The sequence below is a fragment of the Paramisgurnus dabryanus genome, chromosome 8 (assembly GCF_030506205.2).
Source record: "Paramisgurnus dabryanus chromosome 8, PD_genome_1.1, whole genome shotgun sequence".
NCBI classification, from domain to species: domain Eukaryota; kingdom Metazoa; phylum Chordata; class Actinopteri; order Cypriniformes; family Cobitidae; genus Paramisgurnus; species Paramisgurnus dabryanus.
The window spans coordinates 6,810,937-6,828,490 of record NC_133344.1 but is presented as its reverse complement, the minus strand read 5'-3'; the positions used below and the strand labels follow the sequence as shown (position 1 = coordinate 6,828,490).

The 17,554-nt window shown below is 37.9% G+C and overlaps 1 long non-coding RNA gene and 1 pseudogene across 1 annotated transcript; one reads left to right on the top strand and one right to left on the bottom strand.

The window, feature by feature from the left end:
* The first annotated feature begins 28 nt into the window (after positions 1–28).
* On the top strand, positions 29–2,600 carry LOC141282454 (uncharacterized). Its single transcript, XR_012337141.1, has 2 exons — positions 29–797; positions 865–2,600. It is a non-coding gene; the product is annotated as an uncharacterized lncRNA (long non-coding RNA).
* Positions 2,601–4,110: 1,510 nt separating this feature from the next.
* Positions 4,111–17,554, bottom strand: part of LOC135771699 (uncharacterized) — a 40,214-nt pseudogene continuing 26,770 nt past the window's right edge.

Sequence of the window (17,554 nt, the reverse complement as noted above, 5' to 3'; positions counted from 1 at the left end):
TGAATGCGTTAGTGTATGTGTATTTTTTTCTTAAGGCAAGGCAGCAGTGTGTGTCCAGTTGGAAAAGTTCCAGTGATTGGTGCTTACTACTTCAGGTGGCAAGTCGTTGCGGAAATGGGGAGGGAATTAACCTTAGTTTTTAATTATACAGTGGTCATGTTCTAAGCTGGGGTCCCTCAATATCTGGGGTGGAACCAGCGGAGAAATTTTAAAGTCCAGGAGAAGCTCCTGTGGCAGAGGTAATTATGACCGTTGTTAATGCGTTTTAGTGACGGAGTGGCAAGTTGAAGCTAAATAGGGTATTGCTGAAGCAGCGGTTGCCTTTGGCTTCAACTGAACGGTAAGGATGTAATAATCCCCCCCAGTGTTATTGTTTTGTCAGGTGGGGTCTCGCAGAGGGTGCGGTGGAACCACCGGGCGGATTTTAGAGCGCAGGACTAGTTCTTGCGTTTTGGGGTTGCTTGTCAGGAGTGGACCGTTAATGTCACTTGCGTTAGGGTAGAGGGAGGGTTTTAGCGTGTGTTTAGCTCTTTCCAGACGTCATGTGTAATTCGGGGTAGCTTGGTTTCCAGCCTGGCGATTGAGACCCGTAGTTAAGTAATCGTCGGGGCGACGATTCATATTGTGGGGGTGGAATGTAGCAGGATGACGTCTAGTCATTGGTTAACGTGTGGTAAAACCAGACCAATTGGATGTTGATTCAGAGGGTATAAAAGCCCTGAGAGGTTGGGGAGCGAGATGCGTCATCCAGTGGTACCGCCCTCTTGGCGGACGCGGGTTTTATGAATGAATGAATGGTAAGTGTTGGCTGCACGCGTAAATTCGTGTTTGTGTAAAGTTTTAATTTTAATATATTTGTGCTAGGATAATGCTCGTTCCATCGGGTGTCTCATCACCGAGTATGTGATGTTCGTAACCTTTGGGAATGAATTGGTATGTAGCCTTACCATCGTTTATTCCGGGTATTTGAGTATGTTATGTAATTAAGTGTTCTGCCTGGCAGGTGACATGTAGCCTACGCCTTCACGGTGTCCGTAACCACCTTAAATGGGACGAGTGTTAATCTGAGATGACTGCACTGCTGCCTTGCCTGGGTCTCATTTGCTCAATTTGGTAGTTGGACGCTCACGAATCCGCGACAATGATATTGCCCTCCTTTAGGCTGCTATAGGACTGAGGTGGGGTGCTTACGGCATTGACCGGGTGCTGGCGGCCTTGACCACGTCATTTGACTACGGGACTGTGATCATGAAGGTCTGAATTGACTGTTTTATCCACTGCTTTTAAAGTGCAGCCTTTCTCTCTGGTCGCTGGAAGTACACGTGACCCAACTACCTTCAGCTGCCGCTTATGGTTGTTTGTCGGTTTATTAAATTGCCTTGATTATGCTTTTTGTTTTGTTTTATGTTTTAGTTATTAATGTCTGTCTTTTTGTATAAGTTTAATTGTTTTGATTGTATTTTGTTTGAAGTGAGATGCGTTGGCTGGGGATTGAAATTCACAAATTGCGGTTTGCTGTTTTGCAGTGATTCACTAACTTTGCGGTATTGAGTGTGGGGTGTAAACTACACAATCCCTGCCAGCAACTCTCACTTTAATTTTATTGTCTTTTTTTGTATGTGTTGTGAAGCTTAATTTGTGACTCTTGAGGGACGATTATTTTTTTTACTCTATAAAATAAAGAATTTATATATTTTTCTATATTTGTGTTGTCCTTCTCGCCCCATCTTTGACAACGAACCTTCGTGCCTTATGGTTTAATTTCCCGGTGTATTCCGGGTGGCGTAGTCGGAAATTAGTTTCATTTGCAATTCCCTTTTTGTATATCACCTTGCCACAATAGCTTGTATAAATAATCATAGATTTTATGAAATATTTTAAATATGTACTCATTATGGATATGTTTTGTGTTACATAAAGTGTAAATTTGTCATAAAGTTCATTTACTGTTTGCAAGTGTGATTTGTATTGTGTAAGCATAATGTACATTATGATAATATTTGTTATATTGTACTAATTTTCTGTATGTTCCTAAAAATGTTAACACCCTTTGGATGATCCAGTTTAATTTGTTGACTTTGCATTGTACAACAGTGTATCACCTTTATGTTCAACATTTGCTGATAGAGTCATATTAATGCATCCTCTTTTAATTGTAAAGCCTCCTTACAGTTGTCATGATTTTCAATAATTTTGTGCAATGCTTTTCCGTATGCTACAATAAGAATGATTATTCGTTTGCATTACTCGATTAGGATCTGGGGACTCATGTATAAAATGTTTTGTAGAAACCATCCTACCTTTGATCTTACGATCATTTATCAAAAATGTGCACGCATGATTCATAAACCGCACTTAGGCACAGAAAATGCATGTACCTCTTTCTTTCAGATGTGAAATTTAAATTTATTCTCAAATGATCTTGAACTTGTGCGCAGCTGAGCAGTTTCAGACCTCCCCCTTTGTTATGTCACAGACATATAAAAGAGTGCTTGTCTATCTGTTATACCCATTGTCACATGTAACATATGTAAAGATTTGTTGCTCAATAATGACAATATATTTGCACACACATTTGTTATAAATTGAGATTCATCTCATATGTGAAAGAGAGTAATTTGTTTATTTATGAATTGACAGAATTGATATGGAAATGTACCTTATAGTTGACATTGGTTACAAAAGTACAAAAGTGAACCAGTGACGTCTATAGCAATAAAAGTTATATTAACAGAAATTACTAAACCCTAAATTAATCTGTATTTCTTCAATTGAGTTATTCACCGGAAGCGGCCGTATACAAAGATCGCTGAAAGCGAAAGTTCTACGTATCAGCGTGAAAATCCCTTATAGGCAAAGGGTACTTAATTTCCGTTTCATAAAAACACTGTACACTCAGCGGTAATCTGCGTAGTTTGTGCTGCATTGGTTTAACTGACTGATCAATCTGTACATTATACACAAAGCCTTTGTTTAAGGCTTTAAAATGTTTTTTAAGTTCATGCCAAAAGTGGTTTTAACCACATAGAAATTGGCATTGGTTGCAACATCATCATATGACACAGAAGCAGAAAAACAGCATACGGTTGGTAAGTGCTCACACGTGAGCAAGAGACTAATCTTACTTGAGGTTCCATCACAATTTGCAAAATGTTACATGAACAATGTCTCAAGCATGATGGACACACTTGATAATGTATCCACAATCAATTCAACTGGTATTTTGTTTCCTTGCGGTGCCTCCAATTCTACTTGAAAGCACCACAAGTAGAAAGAGCCGCCATGGCTTCATCATACGTTGTACCAACGTTTGGCAGTGTGTAAATAAAGTCTCTGGCCCTCCGTACCATGATGATAGCGGTTTCTCAATGTCAAGGATACTTCCTTGGCAGGATTGGTTCTTCCAAGTCACTTCCTTCAGAGATAAGGCGAGGCGAACACGCGTTACGTCAGTGAAAAGGTCTTTCGGCACAGCGCACATTGGATTATGGGTGATTTGAGAACGCGGAGGCTACACATATGCATCCTTTCCTGTATATGGTATATTTTTGGACTCAGTCCATGGTTGAATTTCCGAGAATCCTCGACATTGGAACATTCCTTTGACAGATGTCGACGACATAGCATCCTCGAAATTCTGGCTTCGGAGGATCCTTCCTTGACATTGAGAAACAACTAATGTAACAAAACTGCACAAACTCTGCCATCAGGCCAAGCATCACCCCGTGATCCGATAACAAGCAAGTAGTTTTGGAAGATTTACTTCCATGTAGAAAATGGAACAGTGGGATCTCTGACCTTTGGAAGAAAAAAATGCAGGCATGGGTACAGATACAGACATCGTTGCCGATTTTTGTAATGTTTGGACTAAGAAAGCATGACTCACTTCACAACATGGCTCTTACTTTACTATACTTCTTTTAGTCTCACCGCAGAACATAATAAATGTAACATAATATAATAATAATGTAATAATAAAATTTCTCTCAAATATGAACTCTCTGATGGACTTTTAAGATATCTGAATAATTAAATGTCTTGTCACATTGAGAGCATTTGAAAGGTTTTTCACCTGTATGAATTCTCTGGTGAATTAAAAACATTTGAAGCAGGACTACTTTGTCAAGCGTAATGTGTCGTAGCAGTGATCAGATCGTAATGAGGTCTCCTTATATGAAACACCTGACTCCACTAATCAGGCTCCTTCCAGAATGTTTGTAACATTTCTTTAATTAACACACTAACAAACTGATGAACTTTCTGACATTTTCTATTTTTACTCATGCTCAGCTGTGCAAATTAAAATTAATAATTGGCAGGTAAACATTACAAATATCACAATTAAATGTAAACAATAATGCATTTTTATTTAATGTTTTATACTGATCATATCCTATCTGTGATATTATTTGCTCTTTGTATAAAAGTGACTATCAACCAAAAGTTATTATTTTAAGATTGTAAATGTATAAAGATGTATTTCAAGCATAAAAATGTTTTGCCCACATAGGTGCCATGAGGGCCCCACATTATTATCCCACATGGGCAAACCTATATGGGGCCCACATAGGGAAACCCACATAGGGAAACCCACATATATTGCCCATGTTAAGCCCATGACCACATGAAACCCATGTTGCCCATATGGGACCCACGTGGGGCCCACATATCAATGTTAAGTAAATGTAAAAAATAATGCATTTTTATTTAAAATGTTTTATACTGATCAAATCATATCTGTTATATTATTTGCTCTTTGTATAAAAGTGACAATCAACCAAAAGTTATTATTTTAAGATTGTAAATGTATAAAGATGTATTTCAAGCATAAAAATGTTTTGCCCACATAGGTGCCATGAGGGCCCCACATTATAATGCCACATGGGCAAACCCATATGCAGCCCACATAGGGAAACCCACATGGGACCCACATATATTGCCCATGTGAAGCCCATGCCCACATGTAACCCATGCTGCCCAGATGGGACCCACGTGGGGCCCACATATCAATGTTGGCTGGGTCAGTATATGCACACAGATGTTAAACACATATTTTTTAATAAAGTGAAATACTGCATTAAGGTTAGTATAAAATTCAATCATATTATTTAAAAAAAAACCCCATTGAAATCAGCCCTTAAAAAAATTTATTATTAAAAACCTGGAATTGCACCTGCACAGCCAAGCCTGATGAGAGAGAGCATGGTCGAATTCAAAACTGTGTTTTTGCGCCCTTGAAGGGCACTTCGGGAAGGGAACGCCGCTTAAACTCACTCCAGATAAAGTGAAAATGACGTTGTTTTCATTGCTCTATTCTCCAAAGGCTATTTTAGCGGTCACAGTCACGCAATGAGAGACACAATTACGCAACTCTATGCAAAGCTCTGATCTTCGAAGGGAGTAGGGCATAGGGATGAGTACTTCCAATTGGTATTCTCTCCATTTGTGACGGTAAATTTGTCGGAATGAATGCGCACCGCACGGGCTAACTACGACAGGTAACACAATTAAGAAATGTCGGTTTTCACAAAAATAAGGCTATTAAGCTCTTGTCTAGTGATCCCGATGCTAAAGAATAATTAAACCTCTAGAATTATCCACATGTGCACGTTTCCTGAGAGTTTTTATGAAGCACTGTGATGCTGCTGTAAACGATTCTACATTGATTTATAAAAATGAAAACATTTACTTTTAAAAAACATAATTTAAATGATCTAACAAATATTAATGCAGTTCTACAGTTTTATTGTAGACTAAATAAAATACATTAATTTCATATTAATAATCCGATTTCTATCATAGGCTAAAGCGCGTATGAACGTCCGAGAGAGAGCAGAAATGAATTGATTTAAAATGAAAGATATGTGATTGCTTAACGTCCACTGGCACAAGAGGTGTAAAGTACTTAAGTAATTTTACTTGATTACTGTACTTAAGTATTATTTTTGGGGATTTTTACTTTACTTGAGTACAATTTAAAATCAGTACTTTTACTTAATTAAATTTTTTAAGAAAAAAAAAGTACTTTTTACTCCTTACAATTTTATTTACAGTCAAAAAGTACTTATTTTTTAGAGATCACTTTATTCTATTTTCCCTTACTCTTACCAAACCAATTGAATTGTGCTGACGGCCAGTTTAATTTAAATGTTATTTATTTTCCTTGGCCGAGATATAGCGTGCCACTCCCTGAAATTCATTCGGTTGTAGCTCAGGCACCTTAAGTCCGGGGTGTTCGCCCTTCGGGTCCCTTATCCTACCCGAGAGGGCCTTTTCAACGAGCCAACCCCGACTCTCTAACCCTTTCTGCGGCTGACGGTCTCCTGAATTTCAAACGTCCGTGGCTCGGTCGCCTTAAGTTCGAGGCATTCGCCCTTGGCATCCCTTCTCCTACCTGAGAGGGACTTTCCAACGAGCCAACCCTGACGCTCTAACCCTTTCCCCGGCTGAGATACAGCGGCCATTCCCCTGATTTTCCCACGATTATAGCTTGGATGCCTTTGTGTCTCTTATACCCGAGGGGACTTAAGATGCCCGAGCTACAGCCGTGGGAAATCGGGGAAAGGACCACCATATCTCGGCAGGGGAAAGGGAAAGAGACTCGTGGGTGGCTTATTCGAAAGGCCCTCTTGGGTAGGATAAGGGACCCGAAGGGCGAACGCCCTGGACTTAAGGTGCCTGAGCTAAGGCCAAGGAAATATCCAGGAAGGGTTGGCCATATCTCAGCCCAGGTAAGGGCTAGAGACTCGCGAGTGGGCTTGTCGGATGAAGATTTTTCGCTTCTTTGAAACCGACAACACATTAAGCCAGCAAAGAGTTGGATGGATATCTGGCCTGAGTTTCAGACACCAGGAAGTCTCTGCTCACGTTCCCTGCTATTTGCAGCCTCTCTATCAAGACTAAGACCTCGTTCACGCTATCAGTCCAAATCTGATTTTGTTGAATGTCTGACTGGACAGACTCACTGTTCACATTGTGTATCACAACTGTTTAGATCCGATCTGTGCGTCCTGTAGGGTTTTGCCATTTTCTGGATTATATGCACTGTTTCTATGGCAATGACGTCACACTGGCACAACAATCGTGTTTAAATTGTATGTGACGCAACAGCATGACGTAATCGAAAAGCTACAAAAATAGCAGTCAGACTTAAATGTATTTCTGGAAATGTGATTTGAAAAGTATTTCAAACCACTTCTGGATATAGCTTGAAACGGAAAAGAAAAAAAACAGATTTCACGTGGTTTTTAGCCGTTCACACATTCTAAATGTGATTGGATTCCAATCGAATATGCACCAAAATCAGATTTGGACTGACAGTGTGAACAAGAACTAATACAACTCTTTCTGCACTGGCTGTCTGCGAGATGCTTGATACTTAATTTTGAAAATTTTGTTAAATTCGAGGTTTCAAAACTTTGAGTAACATGTTGGATACTGAAATTAGGTTGTTTTATAGTTGAAATACAATTAAATACAAACAGTTGTAAATCAGGATAAAACCTTATATGTGGTGCATTCACTTCATGTTTTTAGAGATTAAAAGCTTAAACAAGAATCTCTAGTTTTAATTTTCCTGTTACTTTTACTTTTTTAATACTCAAGTACAATTTTAATGTGGTACTTTTTACTTTTACTCAAGTATGATTCTGGCCAGATGCTTTTACTTTTAATTGAGTAAAATTTACACTCAGTACTTGTACTTTCACTTGAGTAACATTTTTGAGTACTTTTTACACCTCTGACTGGCACTGACACTGTGAGCTCCCCCGTGCAGGAATCATAGCCCCCCCCCCCCCCTTCAAACGTTCTTGCGCCGGGCTGGGGCCCTCCTTGCACAAAAGGAGCAGAAAACACAATATGCTATCTATTTTATTTTAGTGATACCTCTAATTAATGCTGTTATTATGGCAAGGTGTTACAGTATATAATTGCTGTAAAAATATATAATTGCTGCGGTGACTCCCGCTTGTGTTTATTGGCTGGGCGCATTAAGCTTACGAACTAACAATTGGATGCCAGTCTCATTAATATCAGGATCAGCATTTAGGAGGTGATTTGCATTGACTATTTATGGTTAAAAATGGGCGTGTAGGGCGGGATGTGAGAGGCAGATTCACATAGATTTTCAGGTGATTTGTGATTTATAAAAGGAATATTGCTTGCTGGTGTGCGTACACTATTTTTGGCTTTTAAGTGTACGTAGACTTTTAGTAAGGATCCTACGCACAGTTTTATAAATGAGGCCCCAGACCAGAGTGTTAATGTGTGTAACACAACGTAACATCACGTTTAAAAGCAAGTCATGATTGGTGTCTGTCAGACACAGTTGGGGCTATTTTCTTTGTTTTACTAACGTGACATTTATATACACAATAGCATATCCGAGTGGTGTTCCGATTAATGGGAGTGGCTTGCAGAGCTGTGCACTCTGGTGCATTGTGGGAGTTGTAGTTTTCCATACAAATGTGCCCTAAAGTCACGTTCTGTCCTTTCTCGGTCAAATAGGCACAAAATTCTAAATTTATGTTACATATCGACTACAAATATGACCCACTTTCAATAAAGATGAATGTTTCTATGGATTAAATGACCATTTAAGCAAACGCCATCTCACACTGAGGGTTTATCATCTGTATGGAGTCTCTTGTGCTTAACTAAGTTTGACTGATGACTAAAACTCTTCCCACAGACACTACAGTGATGAGGTTTCTCTCCTGTATGAACTCTCAGATGAACTTTTAAATGAGATGAATAAGAGAAGCTCTTCCCACAATGAGTGCAGACGTAAGGTTTCTCTCCAGTATGAACTCTTTGATGAACTATTAAATGAGATGAAATACAGAAGCTCTTCCCACAATGAGCACAGACGTAAGGTTTCTCTCCAGTATGAACTCTTTGATGAACTATTAAATGAGATGAATTAGAGAAGCTCTTCCCACAGTGAGCGCAGACGTAAGGTTTCTCTCCAGTATGAACTCTTTGATGAACTATTAAATGAGATGAATTACAGAAGCTTTTCCCACAATGAGCACAGACGTAAGGTTTCTCTCCAGTATGAACTCTCTGATGGGCTGTGAAGTGATTTGACCGAGAAAAAGTCTTGTCACACTGAGAGCATTTGAAAGGTTTTTCACCTGTATGAATTGTCTGGTGTGTTACTAAATTGTCATGTCGATTAAAACTCCTCCCACAAACATTACAGTGATAAGGTCTCTCTCCAGTATGAACTCTCTGATGGACTTGTAAGTAACGTGACTGAGCAAACGTCTTGTCACACTGAGAGCATTTGAAAGGTTTTTCACCTGTATGAACTCTCTGGTGCTTTAGTAATGAAGCCCGTTCATTGAAACTCTTCCCACAGAAACTACAGTGATAAGGTTTCTCTCCCATATGAACTCTCTGATGGGATTTGAAGTGACTTGACTGAGAAAAAGTCTTGTCACACTGAGAGCATTTGTAAGGTTTTTCTCCTGTGTGAAGTCTCTGATGAACTTTAAGATTGTGTTTGGTTCTGAAGTATTTTCCACATTCAGTGCAGTAGAAAGGCTTTTCACCACTGTGTGTCATCATGTGAATATTTAGTTTAGAGGGAGAGATACAAATCTTCCCACACTGCTCACAGTGAAACTGCTTCTTCTTCTTCTCTCTGTGGTCTTCTGAATGAAGTTTCTTCTCTTGTAAGGTAGTAAAGCTGATCTCAGATCTGGTGAAGAGTTTCTCTTCTGTGTGTTTTCTCTCATGTCTCTCTAAATGTCTCTGTGAGCTGAATGTCTTTTCACAGGTGATGCAGGAAAGAGTTTGTGCTGTCAGTCGCTCTTTTGATGTTAAGGACGTTATATCTATATCTAAACATGAATCACTCTTCACATCTGAAAGAAACAAGAAACAATTAAATTGTCATTTTACTCTTATTTACACAATAATTACCCGCTCCCGCCCGCACCCGCTGAATTTATGACCAGTCCCGCCCGCTCCCGCAAACTGCGTGTTCCACTCCCGCCCGCTCCCGCGGATTTTCTCAGAACTTGTGAAAACTGTACACAAATGCATGCTCATACAAAACATTGGTTCAGATTAACATCCAGAATAACAGACTTTCAACATTATTGTGTTTAAAATTAGAGATGTGCACGAATGGTCGAATATTTGATCTGCAATAATAATTCTAATGGAAAAGATGCTATTGGAATATTAGTTTGTTTTATATGCGCCACCGCACTGACCGCATTTAATGTTTTCACTTCATGTATTGTCTTTTACAGTCTTTAATGGAAATATACATCAAATATAAATTGCATATACATGAAAATTTTTTTGTTTGTATGTCTGATTGTTTTGGCAATTCGGATCGCAGACTAATTTAAGTATTTAGAGTTTTAACACCGGGTTGTCTGTTTTTGTCCACCGGCTCAGGTTTAATTTAGACGTGCTTCTCCGCCGCATCAGCGCGCATCATCAGAGATTTGTTAGCTTCTTGTTATGGCTTACTTTATTTTGTTATTACAGCTTAATGAGACAGACATGGAAAACTAAACGGTGACCATTTATTATATGCGGTGCTCTATATGGAAAATGAAGCGGAACTGCAAATGCCTGTTTAAGCAGAGTTTTTCTCCGCTGGCATTAAGAACAGGCTTTCACCGGAGCAAGTAGGCTAAATATGGTTGTCTTTCTTCATAAAAACATGTCAAACCAAATAAAGAAGATATTCAAATGCCGACCGTGCAGTCTGTTATAGCCTATGTTTTTTCGTTCGCTCCGGGCTCTTGGTGTTTCGAGTCTGTTTGATAGCGTACTTTGTCATGTCCTCAAACTTTCAACTTTGCTTGCGTTTGGGGTTAGAGTAAAATATTTGCTATACTATAAGTTCTGTAAGATCAAACAGTACTGAATTCGTAGCCTGGTTAGCCAGACCTACATCAAGATGTAAGGTCTGGCAACTCTTCACACAAACGGCTCAATGCAAGGGGCGGGATATAAGGTTGTCCCTCAAAATGCCTCTGCACGCAATAGGATAGCGCTATGACGGATCAGAGCAACGAAGAAGGTGACGTAGTTACCGTAACCAGTCGGCAAAACTCCAAACACATCTTTCTTGCTTAAAAAGGACTTCAGTAGGGTTTATTTGCTCTTCTCTCAAAGAAAAACATAAGTCTAAGTCCTCCAGAGTCACGGCCAAAGCCGCTTCAAAAGAAAGCTGTTCGCCAGCAGCAGCAGCCATTCTCTGTTTTCAAGTAGGAACCGTTGCAGCTCTGTCGTCATCATGTTAAGCCCGCCCCACAGACGCTACACACGATGTGATTGGCCTGACCAAATTTTGGTTTTTGGAGCTGTTAAGTGTATTGTGAGTGCCTAGACTAAACCCTGGCAGCAAATATATTTTGCGGCCGCTAGGGTGCGTCTAGATTTCTAGGCTACTGAATTCGTACTAACGACCGCATTACCAAGGATTTGACTCAGCCTTCGCTCCGCGTGGGGTTTTACACTGTTAAAATGACATAATTTTTTAAGCAGTGTTTTGTAACATTACCTTTAAAACAAAACCTCAGTTTCAAATGTATACTGCATGATACACACGCACTAAATGATTAATTAAACAAACAAACAGTTTAACTGTTAACAACCTGATTTGTCACTAGTGCTCACCAGTTCTTCCAGACGCGAGGCACATAGTGTATAACAGCATTGGGCATGTGCTCCCCGAAGTTGCCACGGTATGTCCCACATAATGTTTAGCTTCATTTTCTTTTCAACTTCATGTGTTGACCCCATTTCTATTACATGCAAAATCCCACCGGGACCCACCGGTCCCCCGCAAAAACATTCTGACCGCCCACTCCCGCCCGCAGCAAAGGTGAACCCGCCCGCTCCCGCGAGATTTGAGTTGGGTCCCGCGGGAGTCCCGTCCCAATGCAGCCCTCTACAGCAGAGTACCTTTAACACTGGCGATAAAGCAAAACAACTTAAGCTAACAAAATGAATAAATGCTATAAGAAAATCAATTATTGGAACAGCATAGAAACTACAAGTTTGTTTTAACAGATTAGAATATATTTAAATATACAGTCATCAGGATAAACGCACAAAAAACAATTTTCCAATGGGGTTTAATGAACACATGCACTGAAAACTTCCACAGCTTTGTCAGACCACTGAGAAATATTGTGTAATCTGAGATAAAGCAGCAAGTAACATACTGTAATTACCAGCTAAAATGGTTCAAAAGAATGGACAAAAATTAACAGTTGATTTAGCACTTTAGGATTAACAGTTCCACTTATACTCACAAACATCTCCTCCTAATGATGACAATAATCTGCTTAGCCTAGTAGCCTACATGACAAAATAAGTTGTGCATTACCTACAGCAGTTAGAAAATAATACTGCAGTAAATTATCTGTTGCAAAACAATGTAACTGAAGTTGGAATAAAGAACATTTTAACATTTTCATCTCTCTAATGTATAACCTCACTCTTTTTTTAAAGATGTGTTTAGATGTGCTTAATTTTGCTTAGTAGACTGACTTGTTTATATCTTAAACAACTTACAGGGAACGTTCTGTGTTTGCTGGGCTCCAAGTTTTGATAAAAAAAATCTAAAAATGTCTTCTGAAGAGAATCAGAACACTTTGGGGCTTAGAACGACACAGGATTTATCATTTTGGGGTGAACTAACCCTTTAAAGCCTACGTCATGCCTGCTGCTCAATAAGTAATAAAGATATCCTAAACACCTTTAGTACTTACATTTTTTTGGTCTTTTGATTAGAGTTTGAGACTGAAAAAACACAACAATAATAAGGAGACATACCTGATGGAATAAAATCATCATCTTCCTCAGTGCGATCTTCCTCTTCTGTGGGTTCAGTTTTGATTTCTGTGGGTTCAGTTTTGATTTCTGTGGGTTCAGTTTTGATTTCTGTGGGTTCAGTTTTAATCTTCATCATGAGGTTCGTGCAGTTGATGAGTTTAACTGAACACATCTTCAGTTTGGTCTGCAGGATCTGCTGCTGTTCTCCAGCGTTACAGACAGAATCCAGAGACTCTGTGGAGGTTTGATCCTCCTGTAAGCTCTGTTTACTGTCACACACTGTAATGTCCTGAGTGTCTGTGGGCTTTGACTCAGTATAACAGAGTAAAGTCAGACTGAGATCGGAGTCCTGTGTGTGTCTGGATTTCTCTTCAGAGAGTTTAGAGTCCAGCAGTGGCTGTGGTGTGCGGCTCTGATCTCTGCTCATCCACACTGAATCCAGACTCCCATCATCAGTCACATACACTGAAGATTCACAACAATCCACATCCTGACCACACAACACACACAGACAATAAGATCAGTAATGATTTGATGTTGTATGATTCAGGTAAATGATGTTTAAGCTGTACAAACCTCTCGTAACCTCTTGTCTCCAGTAACGCCACCTCTATCTTCAGCTGAGAGATTTCTGTGACGATTTCAAAACATCAATATATCCAGCATGGACAGATCAGTTCCTACTCAACGTCTCAACACTTAAATACACAAAGACAAGACTCTGTTTAAACTCAATGAAACACGCAAGAGAGAAAAACACTGAGGATACACAAACACATCACACGCGCGCTCTTTCTTTCTTTCTTTAGTGAGTTTATCTGCGGACTAAAGAGCTGCAGCGCCTCCTGCTGTACTGGAGAGAGAAGACGCTCACTGCTTTACAATGGATTTAGCAAAACGAGTATGCGTCTCAATTATGGCCATAAATCATCACAAACTACTATTTTATAAAGTAATGACTAAATGAAAAGAAGGGGTGGGAAAATAATTGCTGAAGAATAAAGACAGAACATCAAGCTTTTAAAGTCAAAAAGATTACATCGTAGGACAAAGAGATTATGATCAGATTAAAAATACAAACACAAAAGTTTTTACAACATTGTATTTTAATTTTAATTAGGTTATGTTGCAGAACAACATTTTATAAAAGTTTTAAAAACCACCCAGCAAACACAGAACGTTCCCCTAACGTTAGTTTTTGGTTATATTTTGGTTATTTTTTTGGGAACCAAATAATAACGTTCTGGGAACGTTCTTTTAAGGTTTTATTTTTTGCAACCATAAAATAACGTTCCCATAACGTTGCAGGGTGGTTATTTTTAAATAACCTAAAAATAACTTATACAGAACGTTATTTTTTGGTTATTTTTTTGGAACCATAAAATAACGTTCCCATAACGTTGCAGGGTGGTTATTTTTTGGTTATTTTTTGGGAACCATAAAATAACGTTCCGATAACGTTGCAGGGTGATTATTTTTAAAATAACCTAAAAATAACTTATACAGAACGTTATTTTTTGGTTATTTTTTGGGAACCATAAAATAACGTTCCCATAACGTTGCAGGGTGGTTATTTTTAAAATAACCTAAAAATAACTTATACAGAACGTTATTTTTTGGTTATTTTTTGGGAACCATAAAATAACGTTCCCATAACGTTGCAGGGTGGTTATTTTTAAAATAACCTAAAAATAACTTATACATAACGTTCTCTAATGGTTATTTTTTGGTTATGTTTTTTTTTAGGAAATTAAGTAAAAGCATAATTAAACCCATTATTTCTGAAGTGAGCACGTCTGTTATGCGCGTGCTCCTCTGCACGCGCTTACCTCGCGCTCTTCACGAGCACCCGCTTTCTCTTGTACGCGAATTCGCATAATTTAAAAAATAACGGTCGTTAACGGTTTTCTTTCCTCAGAGACATACATTATATTAGCGTTTCTTTCTTCTCTTTTTTTCTTTCTTAAGTAACTTAAATATGTGAGAAAAAATTTATATGAGTGATTTCCGATCGATTTGAGGAGAATATGAGGAGAATATGATGTTAGAAACGTTTTATTGTCAAATAAACGAATAGCCTAAGATCTTTTTACTTAAAGTGAATGAAATGTTTATTTATTTGGCATTTGGTTTTTACTTCAGAGTCTAACATTATTTAAGCGATTTATTTTCTTTCTTCATTAGTAACTTTAATATGTGAAAACGAAAATATATTTTAATGATTTCCATGAAGGAGAATGTGATGTTAGAAGCTTTTGAATGTTGTTAAAACTGAGAGCTATTCGGCTAACGTTAAACTGTTCTGTTAACCTGAAGTGAATGAAATGCTTATGTATTTGTTGTCAATAGGTTTTACCTCAGTCTAACATTTATTCTAGCGGTTTATTTTCTTTCTTCGTTTAGTAACTTATATGTGAGAACATATATATATTTTAGTGATTCCCGTCTATATGAAGAGAGGATGTTTTTGATTATTGTAATAATGGAGAGGCGACTAACTGCTGTGGTAAGATTTTTTGATCCAAAGTAAATTAAATGTTTATTCATTTTCAATAAATATCTGTTATAAGTCTTCTTTATTGTGTTGAAGTCATTTATATATTTGATAAAATACAATGCTATCTAAATTCAATGTGTGGTGGGTTGACAGTTTTTTTATTTAAAATAACCTGTGTTATTCATCTAATGTTTCAATAGACATTTTTTCAGTAATAAAATAATTTAATTGTTATAAATGTTGTTATTAATATATTGGTTTATTCCTTTTTATATGGAAATGTGTTTAACTTATTTTGGATAGATATGATAGAAAAAAACACAACATGGAATGTACCAATAGACGTGCCATACTTCACTGCACTGAATCTTGAGCTCTGCGCGCTCTTTCAGTGCGTGCACGGAGCCGCGGCAACGCGCACTGTCCAGTAGATCATTAAACTGTTTTTGTTCCATGTCAACTGTGCATACTCCCAGCAAAAATGTTTGGTTCCCAAAACGTTCTCCTAACGTTAGAATAACGTTCTCATAACGTTAGATTTTGGTTCCCATTACGTTATTTTTTTAAGGTTTGTTTTTGGTTAGCCAGGAAAGTTTTCTTTACGAAAATAGAACGTTATTTTTAGGTTAGTTTAACGTTCCCCTAACGTTATTCTAACGTTATAATAACGTTAGGAGAACGTTAGTTTTAGGTTAGTTTAAAGTTTTTCTAACGTTCTCCTAACGTTATTCTAACCTAAAACTAACGTTCTCCTAACGTTATTTTAACGTTAAACTAACCTAAAAATAACGTTCTATTTCCGTAAAGAAAACTTTCCTGGCTAACCAAAAACAAACCTAAAAAATAACGTTATGGGAACCAAAAACTAACGTTAGGGGAACGTTTTTAGAACCAAAAACTAACGTTAGGAAAACGTTTTGGGAACCAAAAATTGTTAGCTGGGCACACCCTAAACAAAAACAAAATGCCCGCTATGCCCAATTACCAATCCTGCCTACCATTATAAAACAAAACACTATTAATGAAGCTGAGATACATTTAAACCAATGTATACACTGGTTGTATTTTGGTATGGTCATGACATTCCAACATTATGATTGTTATTTTATCACCTAAATAAAAGGTCTAACAAATGTTGCATTTTAGTCTGGTTTTGTTTTCGTAGTGAACACATCTGTAGTCTTTATTGCAAAAAGCGATCTTTAAATCAGAACATGGAGCCCAAGCCCAAGTCTGACTAACAGCCCTTCATTGGATTTATAGACATTTTAGCGGGCCGTCCCCTAAACTGAAAACAAACCACTCGACTTTAAAAGCACTGAACATCAAAACATTAAAATGAAGTAACCCTGCCACTCCCAAGCCTTCAGTGACACAAACCCTTAATCCCATCAACATTACCATCTCACCCACTGTCTCACTCGGACCATTTTATTATGATAGAAATGTGTTCACACCTTAGGCTTACCATTCACCTTTGACTCAGAACCTTGGCCCAAGCATAAACAAATAGCCATCAACTCAAACAAGGGTCACATTTACCTGGATCATTTTTCATATTAAGATGAGACAGGAACCACAGATGTACTGCATTATTGTTTTGTGTCTGTTTTATAGAAATAAGGCCAACATAAAGCTTTAAGTTTGTCATCCAGGAGTTTATATATTTGTATATGAGAGATGACACAGCAACAGATGGAAGAGTAGGAGATGAAGCAAAGATGATGAGGCGACAGGAGCTTTTTTGTTGTTTGCATCATAATATTTAATTCTGTGTAACTGGAACCTGTTGTACACCAGCGTGGACAATTACACTGCTTCATGTTCAAAAAAAAAATTTGGTTATATTTATTGGTTCTTCCTAACCCCAAAATAGCTGGAAGAAATCTAAAAAAATAGACAAACCAAAGGTCTCAGGAGGATAAAATAAGTAAATTTTCTAATGATTTCTACAATTTGATTTTTGAACTGCGAATAAAGTGATTTCCCGTCCTTTTTAGCAATTGGGCAGTTCTTCTTTATAGACAAATGTATTTAATTATTGACACATTATTGAAATAGCCATTGGACAGTTACCTTTTGTTTTATGTGATGCTCAACTATTTTCATTTTCATGAATAAAGATATCACACCTCATATAAATAATGCAAGTATGTTTACATCGCCATAGAACTATAACATTACCAGTGTTGGGAAAAGTTACTTTTAAAAGCAATGCATTACAATAATAAGTCCCTCTCTCCA